Genomic DNA, 11,773 nt, shown 5'->3' with positions numbered 1-11,773 from the left:
TACATTATGAACAAACTACTTTGTCACCAGACAGAAATTAGTCCCAATTCCAAAATCACATTTTATAGTTGTATGGCTTTGAGCATGTCATTAATTTCAGTTCGTTCATTTGTAAAAATGGTAAGAAAAATAACTTCATAGCACTATGAAGATTAAGTAAGATCATACAGGAAGTATCATTTATAGTTACAATATTTTAAGTGCTCAAATATTTATTGTTTTAATCAGTAAATGTTAAGACCTAGTATGACCCAGGCACAATGTTGAGGCTGTAATACTGAGCAAGATAGATGTGTGATTCTGTCCACAAAAAAAACTTAGAACCCAGTAAGAAAGAGGTCCTATTACTACGAGAATAACGATCGGAGGGAATATTAAAATAGTAAATGATGGTATACTATAGGCATATTGACCAGTCTAGGTTGGAAGCTATTAGATCTTGAATTAGTGAGGTGACAACAAGCATAGAGAAAAGTTAACAGAGAATGCATTTGGTAGATAAACATGATTTGCTGATGGACTAAAAGTGGGAATGAGGGAGATTGAGGAATCATGGATGACTCCTAGACTTCTGATTTTAGTAACTCCACAGATTTTTGAGATCCCTAGAAGATATCCGAATGAAGACCTGTGAGCAGCCATTTGTATTTGAATCTGAAACCCAGTAAAGAGATAAGGTCAGGGATAAGTCTGGGCATCATTAGCATATAGATATTATCTGAAGCAAGGGAGATGGATATGTTCTCTCTATCCTCAAGTGATCTTGAAGTATGAAGAGGGCTCAAGATGTAGCCCTGAAGCACTTTAACCATGAGAACAGAAAATAAAAATCGGCAAAAGAGACTGATAAAGGGTTGACAAAGAACAAATCTGGGGTGTGACACCAGTTTAGCCAAGAGAAGATCACGCTCAGAGGAGGTGGTTCACTGGGTTTAAGGATCCTTAAGTTTTTAATTCTATCATAGTGGGGAAAAAATGTTTACAACTCGTGTTTATTTTCTTCTTACCAGTGCAGTTGGCTAGCTCCCTTCCCTAGGGGCTCTAATTGTCTGTTTGGCCATTGGTTAAGAAAGCAAAAATAGAGCCTACCAAAGGTTTGAGAGTGGTTGAGCATTATGGGAGAAAAGCTTCCATTCCTCCATAAAAATGGCTTCTTTCACTACATTATTTTAAAACATTTTTTAAAGTTTTTTTTTAAATTCATCTGTGAGTGAAAGAGAGGGAGAGAGCGTGTGCACAAGCAGGGGGAGAGGCAGAGGGAGAGGGAGAAGTAGGCTCCCCACTGAGTCGGGAGCCCAATGTGGGGCTCAATCCCAGGACGCCAAGATCACGAGCCAAAGGCAGACATTAAACTGACTGAGCCACTCAGACACCCTTGCATTTTTAAAATTATGGCAAAAAGTATTAATTTATCCTAAGTTTTAATCCTACATTACACAATTCTTAACCATATGCACATTATTGTACGACAGATCTTGAGAACGTCACCGTGCTTGACTAAAACTGCCCATTGAACAATTTCCCCATCCCCCCCACAGCAAGCACTCTTCTACTTTGTTTCTATAAGTCTGACTGCTTCATGTACCTCATATAAGTAGATTCATATGGGGTTTGTACTTTTGTAATTGGCTTATTTCACTTAACCAAATGTCCTGAGGGTCCACCTATGTTGCGGCATGTAACAAGACTCCTTATGGCTGAGTGATATCCTCACTCGCTTGGACGTGCATTTTCTTCATTCATCCCTCAGTGGATATTTAGGTTGTTTTCACATCTTGGCTATAGTACCGCAATGAACAGAGTGAATAGTACCGCAATGAACAGAGTAGGGCTAATATCTAAGATCCTGGTTTTGATTTTTCTAGATAAAAAGTGGGATTGCTGGATCATAGGATAGTTCTATTTTTAATTTGAAGAACCTCCATATCGTCTTCAACAGTGACACCATTTTGCAATCCCACCAACATGGTTCCAATTTCCCCACATCCTCAACAACACTTTTTTTTTTTTTAATAGTGTGTGAGATGATAGCTCATGGTTATTTTGATTTCTATCTCCCTGATGATTAGAGATGTTGAACATATTTTCATGTGCTTGTTAGCCATTTGTTTATCTTTCGAGAAATGTCTGTTCAAGTCCTTTGGCCATTTTTTAAATTAGGTCATTTGTTATTGAGTTGTAGGAGTTCTTTATATAGTCTGGATGTTAACCTCTTATCAGACATATCGTTTGCAATATTTTCTCCCATTCTGTAAGCTGCCTTTTCCCCTCTAGATTTTTTCCTATGCTGTACAGAAGTGTTTTTTTAAATAATATTTATTATGTTAGTCACCATATGGTACATCCCTAGTTTTTGAAGTAAAGTTTCATGATTCATTACTTGCGTATAACACCCAGTGCACCATGCAGTACGTGCCCTCCTTACTACCCATCACTGGCCTATCCCATTCCCCCGTCCCCTCCCCTCTGAAGCCCTCAGTTTGTTTCCCAGAAGGGGGAATGAACCATGACAGACTATGGACTCTGGTGAACGGAAGTTTTTAAGTTTGATGTAGTCCCATTAGTCGATTTTTGTCTTTGTTACATGTATGTTTGCTGTCCTATCCAAATTTTACTGTACCTTTTTAAACTAATATTTCACTAAATTTGTTTTTACCAAACTGAAAATGAGGATGCCTAAGTGGCAAATTGGCATGTTCAGTGTACTTTTCATCTCTATCGAGCAATTGCAATAAGATTCATTTTAGAGTTTGTATGTAATACAGAGTTTCAGAAATCCCTGGCCACAAACCCAGGCCTGTCTGGCGTCCTGCAGCACACCATATGGCCTGCTTAATTAACGGCCACTTTGTGGTGACATCAATAACAACATGCGTTCTACAGTTCAGTGATTTTAGTGATTGACAGGATTTTACTGAGATCAACGGATCAAGGACTAATTAAAATTGAGGTTTGAAAAATGAGTATTAGAAATAAGTCAAAATCACTTGCAGATAGGATTGGTCTTTCAGCAAATCTAAGAAACTGATAAACTACTAAAACTAACAAAAGTGTTTGAGGTGACTGGCTCTTTAACCAATATACAGAAATTAATAGCTTTTCCATAGGTAAGTTAACTAACTTTAAAATTAAAGAAATTTCCAGTTTCCAACGGCCACAAAATGTGAAACAAATAAACTCAGTACAAAATGCATAGTGCCGTAGGGAAAAAAGCTATAAAACTCAGGTAAGGGACATGAAAGGGGACATGGGTAAATAAAGAAGCATTTTGCTTTTGGATAGGGAGATACAACAGAGTTATAGTGCCAAGTCTTACAAATTAAACTATAAATTTGATGCGATAGCACTTGAAATTTAAACAATTTGGGAACTTGACAAAATGAGAGTAAAATTTATGTGGCAAATGAACATTAGAGGTCATTCAGGAAAATTCTGAGAAAGGGGAGGGATTGGGCACATCAGCCCCACTAGATATTACAATTTAGGACAAAGCTGCGTCACTAGCACGCAAGAACAGACGGATTGTTGTGAGTAAAGACAGTACAGAGAAAGGCTTTCCTCTAAGTTTAAAGTTATTTAAAAATAGAAACAGGTTTTACTTGAATTTAAACCTCTCGGAGGCTCAAGAAAGCTGCATAAAAAATAAAAATCTAACTTCTTGTTTGGATGATAGCCCAAATCTTAAGGATTGCCTTAATTAATACTAAATAAACTGGCAGCCCCTCCCCGAAGTACTCATCATCCCTCCTCTCCAACAGGACTTTTCTACTTTCACCCCTGTGCCAGGTAAGTTCTAGACGTCAAATATACTGTATTTATTTTACAGCGTTAGAAGACAGTGTAAAAAGACGTTTATAACATTTCATGAACACTTTCTATTTTCTTTAGATAACCTTAAAATGACTACTTTGACAGTTCTCTATCATTCTGGAGTGAATGGGTCTTTTAAAAATTAATATTATTCTATATTCATTTTTATTCAGGTTTTTCTTATATAAACATAGAGCTGTTTAGTCCATCTTCTCAATTATTCTTTTGTAATATATACAGGAGGGACACTTCTGGAACAAATGTTTAGTGAGTATAAATTGCTTTTTGAAAGCCTGGTATGAATGTACCTTGCAACAAATAATTCTGATTGTTTAACTATGTTTACCCAATATCTTTTTGCTCTGGATCTGGGAAAAACATAACTGGATTTTCATCTGTCTTGTACAAATTTTCTGCTATTATATATACATGCACATCACTTTAATTATCTAAATATTATTCCCTTACACGTGTCTCTATGTATCAGAGGTTAACTTAAATACAAATATAATTTACTATTAAATCAGAAACTAGTCATATTAGGTCTGATGGGAAACTTTTCTATTCACCAGTGATGAACCCAATAGAACATTTTTTAAGTTTCTCTAAAATATTAGAAAATACAGATTTGCAATAAACAAAGGCAATCTTTTGGATCAACTATAAAAACAAAACTAAAAAGTACCTCTCAGTGCTGAGAACATAAGAGGAAAGTGGGAAGAAAGAAAGTAGCTTGGATAAAGTGTTCTCAGGAGTAGCTCTGATGATAGTTTGTCCTCCCAACAAGCAGACATCTAGGAAAGAGTGGCAAGAGAATGAGCGGTTTTCTAAAAAGATGAATTACCCACAAGGACTCAGAGAGAAATAGGAAACCATAGAAGAGCTATAATCATTTTAGATTTGAATACTTTGAATACTAATTCAAAAATCTATCTACAATAAAGCACCCTTTTTAATGAACATTCTAGGGACAGATAGATAATTTGTATAGGATAGAATTTAAGAGTAGAGATTGTAAAGATAAGCTGCCCGAATCATAAAACCAATTCAACCTCCATACAAAACCAGGTAAGGTTAATACAAGAAAGGAAAATCATAGGAAAATTTCATTAATCGAATGTTTCTACAAAGATCTGGTATGGAGAATGATACACAGTAAGATTTATGTAACTCTGGGATCAAAATATAAGAGTATTTGTTCTATGCATAAATAGCTCTTCAACACAGGCATACAAATGTCCATAAGGAGGCACATACTAACTTCCGGAGACTGGTTAAATTTGGATAGCAGTAGAGGATCAGAGAAGGTAATAATGGTTACCTGTCTTTCCTTTTATATAATAATCCAAAGCAAAATTGAAAAGGTTAAGATTTGTTCAGCATGAGTTTGGCCACATGTGTGTCTGTTGTATTATTCCTTGAGCATTTCCAGGAGTATGAAAACTTCCATAATGAGAATTATGAGCAGAAAGAGATATGTACTATTGGTCTCCATAACAGGAGCACCTTCCAGTGATAACCTGACTAGAGTGAGCTCAGGAGAGGTGAGAGGAAGAGAAATTGGAGGTAGCAAATATAAATAGTGATTTCGACAAGTTTTAGTAGGTGGAAATGGCAATGTAGGAATAGCTGGAGGAAGTTATAGGGTCTCAGGGAAGGTTTTTTATAAACAGAACAGACATTATAGCATGTTTTATGCTGATGGGAAAGATGTAATGAAAAAGATACTTCCAGAAATTCTTTCCTGTCTCTTCAATTATGTCCTCAAGTCGGTGAGGGGGATAGGACTTATTATGGTGGAAAGGTTCAACTACGGTAGGGAGAGAAGATAGAGTATATGGTCTCAGATGCAAGTAGTTGAATAGTAATGATGTTTAGGGCTTGTGGAAGAGGTCTCTGGATTGCTTCTCTTTTCTTACTGAAGTAGGAAGATGTAAAGTGGAATATGCAAAGGTAATAGTTCTTCCAGACAACATTAAAGATTCACTTGAGGCCAGGCATTATAAATTTTAAGTGAGATCCATTGGTATGGTTAGATGTTCTCCAGTAGCCACATTCAGCTGCATGACTGTAGGTGAGGAGTAGTCAAAGTTAAACAGAGATTTTGTTTCTTCCTGGATGGAAGAAGGAAGAGAGAGGAACACACACACACACACACACACACACACACACACACACACACAAAGTTGAGAGTATAAGCAAGTGAGTGATAATGCCAACAGACCATGGAGTTGAAGCTGAATGAGGGAAATAAGAACATGAGGTGGGTAAAGAACAAGAAACAGGTCACAGGATCAATGGATTCAAGGTCCCAAGGAGGCTAAAGATGGTTAAAAGTGGGTAGTAGAGAAGATGACCTGAAAAGAGGTTGTTGTTGGTCAAAGACTGAGATTTATGAATGGGAGTTCATGAAGGGGTTGCCACTTACTAGATGACTGTGTCTAGGATAACATTACACGAGTGAGCGGCTAAGGTAGAGTAAAGACCACATCCTTTGGAGGAAAAGAGGTTATGAGATGGAGGCCTCAGGACTGGGAGATCATCCATGGGGATATTAAAATCCAGAATTATGACAGGAACAGTTCTGGAGTAAGTGTCGGAAAACCAGAAGAAACAAACTGAGGGCTTCAGAGGGGAGGGGGTGGGGGAATGGGATAGGCTGGTGATGGGTTATTAAGGAGGGCACATATTGCATGGAACACTGGGTGTTATACGCAACTAATGAATCATGGAACTTTAGATAAAAAAAAACTAGGGATGTAATGTATGGTGACTAACATAATAAAAATTTTTTTAAAAAACTTGGAGGGATGAGGAAGAAGGACCAAGGAGCTGATGACACAAGAGGGAGGGGTACTGAGTAGCAGAGTCTAAAGAGGTTGGTTTCAAAGCTGGAATTTGTTAGGAAGCAGGGGAGGAAAATGGTCTCCACCTGCAGGTCTCGTGGCAGGCGAGATGAAGGAGAAGGAAAACAGCCGGCACAGGAGACGGCTGAAGGGAAAGCAGTGTCCTCAGAGGACAGCCAGGTTTTAGTTAGATTAAAAAGGGGAAGGGATCTTTCAAAGAAGTTGAGGGTCTAGGAGATATTGTTGATTATGGACTAGGAGTTGCAGGGGGCAAGGGAAGGATCTCAGGATTTGAGCGGGGGTGGGAAGTAAGAGCAGAAAATGGGATGTAGAGAGCCATATGGGGAACAGAGTTTAGGCAATGAGAACTATCGGCTCGTGTAATAATTTTAGTTGGAAAAATGAGCTCACTGTACACAAAGCGCGACAGATCAAGTCCATCTACTTTACCTGTTGAGGAATCACGGCCTTAGAGATAGTACCAGTCGTTATCAACAATGAAACCATATCAAGTGACTAAAAAGCTTCTGTACAGCAGAGGAAACAATCAACAAACAAAAGTTACCAAAAGTAAATTTTAAGAGTTCTCATCACAAGGGAAATAAACTCAACAACATAACTATGTGTGATGTTGTGAACTTATTGTGGTAATCATTTCACAATATATATGCCTATCAAATTATGTTACACGTAAAGCAACACCGTGTTATAGGTCGAGGGTTTTAGGGTCTAGCTGCAGAAGCTCCAGAGACTCTACCTAAAAAGATATTGAACAAACTGCAGCTCAGCTTCCTGATAACAAGACAGCCTTGCTAGTGTTGTCAGAATGCTCTGAAGGAAGCCTGGGGATTTGGATGCCACTGGTGCGGGCTTATAAAACGGTACAGTTTGGAAAGACTTGGGGAAAGAAAAGACTTATGGAAATGCTGCCTTACCATATAGGATACATCGTGGCTGCCGTTGTGACTACCTTAATTTCTGCTAAAACAAGGATAGAGGAAGAGGAGGAACCACCATTTAGATGGACATTAGGCTTAAATTCATCAAATGAAGTTTATATCAGTGGGAAACTACACTTGTCTCACTCTGTGGTTACTGAAAGCTTAGGAAAAAATCCCTGTGAGAAGGCTGGGGGAATTAGTTTAAGCTCCCACTGCAGATATAAGATAATCACGTCTAACCTGGCTTCCTTTTTTTTTTTTGGTGGGGTGGGGGAGGGGCGGATGACATTAACTTCGTCCATGCTCAGGGAAAGTAGGCTCAAAGGCTAGAGGAGAAATGTACAGTTGTAGGCATAGGATATAGAAATCAAGCCATCTCAAATTGACATATAAATATACCAAGGTCAAAACGAAACCCTAAACATAATTGCAATAACGTAAGAAATAATTTTACTTTTTATGGCTCAATTGCAATTTTAAAACACTGGAGATTTCTCTCTGCTTCTGGTCCTAACCAAGATGAAGTATCCCCGTTCCTTCCAACAACAGGCACAGATTTTATTTAAAAAAAAAAAAAAAAAAGCCTGTTCCTCCAAGCCAAGGGACTTGAAAAAGAATAGCTTAAGGACAGAAAGTTAGAAAATATCCATCTGGCTCCAGGCAAACACCAATGGCAAAAATGTAGCCCTTCTCTTGTTTCACCGGGCTTGAGCAGGAAGCAGATACAAAGTGGACATTCCTCCCAACCCCACAGAAACAGCCAGCAGTGTTGTGATTCACCCAGTGGAGTAGTGTTGGGGAACCAAGGAAAAATCCAGATCTTCCAGCCCGTGTTTAGCAAAAGCGGGTGCTGGTCTGAGCCCAGCCACGTTGGTGTAGGTGAGGCTCGGCAGGGAGCTGAGTTTTCAACCCCAGCCAGCAGACGTGGGTAGTATTCCAATTGTCAGCAAGATTCAGTAAGCGGAGCCTCAGCTCCCACGTGCAAGCAGTGAGACTTAGCGAGGCTGCGTGAGTCAGCAAATCCACGCTCTTCTTCAGGTGTCAGCAGGTGCCGGCAGATAGCTGAACCTCCACCGCCAATGTGGAGAAACCAGCCTGAATAAGGTGGTAGGAGTAGAACAAGCACTAGAATTGCCCGCACTGCTGGAGTCGGTGGGGCCCGACGGGGAACTTAACATCCACGCCCAACTGGCAGCAACAGACAGAGACGTACCAATACGGTATAACCGGCAATAAGGCAGCACAAGACGGCATTACTGGGCTCCTTCTCCCTGCCCTTGCACCAGGGCTAGGGAATGGAGCGTCCACAACCAAACAGCATCGACGAGGCATAAAGAGGTGTTGCTAAGTGGGGTTGACAACTTTTCCCCCATCCCGGTCAGTGAGGCCAGTGTGGAACCGAGCTGACACCCACAAGGCCGGAATAAGGCACTGTGACTTGATACCCGTTTTCTCTGTGAAGCGGTCAGCGAAGCCAAGGGGTGAGCTGAACTTCTACTCTACCAATTGGTCGTGAGGCAGGAGTCAGACTCCATTTTTGGTAGAGACGTGTTAGTGAGGCTCAGAAGGGAGTTGAACCCATGTGCCCACCAGGACCTTGCACTACACCTAAACAGGGGAATTCTCGACTAGGAGGAAATAGGAAATAGAATCCACAACCCCATAATACAGCCTCTCTTAGTCTGTTCAGACTGCTGGGAAGTCCACGAGCACGGTGCGTGCAGATCTGGTGTCTGCTGAGGACCCACTTACCTGGTTTATAGAGTCCAGTTTTTGCTGTGCTCTTACCCTTCCTCTGAAAAGGCAATGATCTCTCTGGGGCCTCTTTCACAAGGGCAGAGCCCTCATTTATAAGGGAAAACCTAATCACCTCCTAAAAGGTACCACCTCCGAATACCAGCACCCCGGGGACTAGGTTTCAACATATGAACTTGGAGAGGAACACAAACAGTTTATAGTGTCATCCAAAAAAGCCAGGATACGGTTAAGAAAAAAGGGTCACTGCTAAGTGAAATAAGCCAAGCAGAGAAAGACAATTATCATATGGTTTCTCTCATCTATGGAACATAAGAACTAGGAAGATCGGTAGGGGAAGAAAGGGATAATGAAAGGGGGGTAATCAGAAGGGGGAATGAAACATGAGAGACTATGGACTCTGAGAAACAAACTGAGGGCTTCAGAGGGGAGGGGGGTGGGGGAATGGGATAGGCTGGTGATGGGTAGTAAGGAGGGCACGTATTGTATGGTGCGCTGGGTGTTATATGCAACTAAAGAACATAATATAACATAATATAATAGATAATATATAATAATATATAATATAATAACATAATAGAAAAATATAAAAAAGAAAAGAAAAAAGGGTCGCTCATCATACCAAGAACCGGTGGGGGTGGGGGGTGGTGTTTAACAACACAAATGAGAACAAGAACAATCGATAAATGCCAAAGTCATACAGAGGGTGTCCTCTAACCACAGTGGAATCCATCTGAAGTCAACACACAGAAACTGAGTATCTCTAGGGATTTGAAAAGTAAACAACACACTTCCAAATAATCCCCGGGTCAAAGAGGAATTCTCAAAGAAAATAGAAATAATACATAGAGCTCAATGATAATGAAAATACAATATATCAGTTTACATAAGAGGCATCTAAAGCAGGGCACACAGGTAAATTTGTACTATAAGTTTACTATAATTATACTATAAGTAATTAATTTCACTAAATCCTTATCTTAGAAACTTGAGTAATATAATTTCCTACCACAAGCAGTTAGAAAAATAAGAGCAAAATAAACCCTACGCAAGTAGAATAAAGGACAGGTTAGTAAAATTGAAAACCAAAAGCCAATAGAGAAAAGTCAATGAAACAAAAGTCAGTTTTTTTTAAATACCAGTAACATTGACAAACCTCTATAAAGACCAAAAAAGACAAAAACACAAAATTTCAATATCAAGAATGGAAAAAGCAGTATCACTACGGATCCTGCAACCATAAGGATAATGTAAAGGATAAAATAAGAGAATGCCATAAACAACTCAATGCACATAAACTGGAAACTGAGAAGAAATGGACAAACTCCTTGCAAACCATAAACTACTGAAATTCAACCAAGATAAAATAGGCAATTGGAATGGTCTTAGAACCATTAAAGAAATTGAATTTGCAATTAAAAAGTGTCTGCAAAGGAAGTTTCCAGGCCCAGAGAGTTTGCAGAAGAATTCTACCGAATATTTAAAGAGGAATTACTCTAAATTTACACAATTTCTTCCAGAAAATTAGAGGAAGATTCACTTCCCACACTTGCTTTAGGAGGTTAGTATTACTCTAATGACAAAACCAGACAGAGCGACAGGAAGAAAAAAAAAAGGAAAAAAACACCAATATCCTTAACATAGGTGCAAATTTCTCAACAAAATATTTGATAATTAATCTAGCAAAAAATAATAATCACCATGAGTAATATGGTTTTACTCTAGGTAGGCAACAATGGTCCAGCATTTGAAAAATCAACGTAATCCACCATATCAGCCAGGTTAAGAAAAACCACATGACCATATCAGCCAGGGCAGAATAAACATCTGACAAAAGCCAACGCTTATCGTGCTTTTTAAAAAAAGCTCAATTAAGAATAGAGGACTTTCTTCCTTCCTCACGCATAATACGCTACCTCTCAGAACCAGCAAAGACCACATCTTTCTCACACTTGTAATCTCTTTAACTTACCTTCCTGCTGTCTCTCTCCTCTCTGTTCCCTCCTCTTCTGGTGAACTTCTGGGGCGTTTCTCGGCCTTCCTCTTCTGCTTATAAGGTATCATGTGATTGCATCGAGCGCACCTGCTTGACTTAAACTACTCTCCCTAATTTAAGGGCGTCTGACTAGTAACCTTACTGCATCTGCAAAATGTCTTCAGAGCAGGACCTAGCCGAGTGCTTGATTCGAATAACCAGGTGACAGGACTCTGGGAGGATTTAGATTTATGCCTACCACAGGGGGCAAATTCAGACAAATCTCTGTACGGACGGGGAGAAGAAATCTTAATGGATACATTCTACTTCGGTTTCCTCCTTTTTTCTTCGATTCTTATGTTGACTAAATCTTTACTAACTGAACGATACGTACTCAGACTGTGCTAGATGAAAGGGAGAGAGGTAAGAAACAGCGCCTTCCCTCG

The sequence above is a fragment of the Ursus maritimus genome, assembly GCF_017311325.1.
Source record: "Ursus maritimus isolate PB19 chromosome X unlocalized genomic scaffold, ASM1731132v1 scaffold_X1, whole genome shotgun sequence".
NCBI classification, from domain to species: Eukaryota; Metazoa; Chordata; class Mammalia; order Carnivora; family Ursidae; genus Ursus; species Ursus maritimus.
This window is presented reverse-complemented; position numbering follows the sequence as displayed.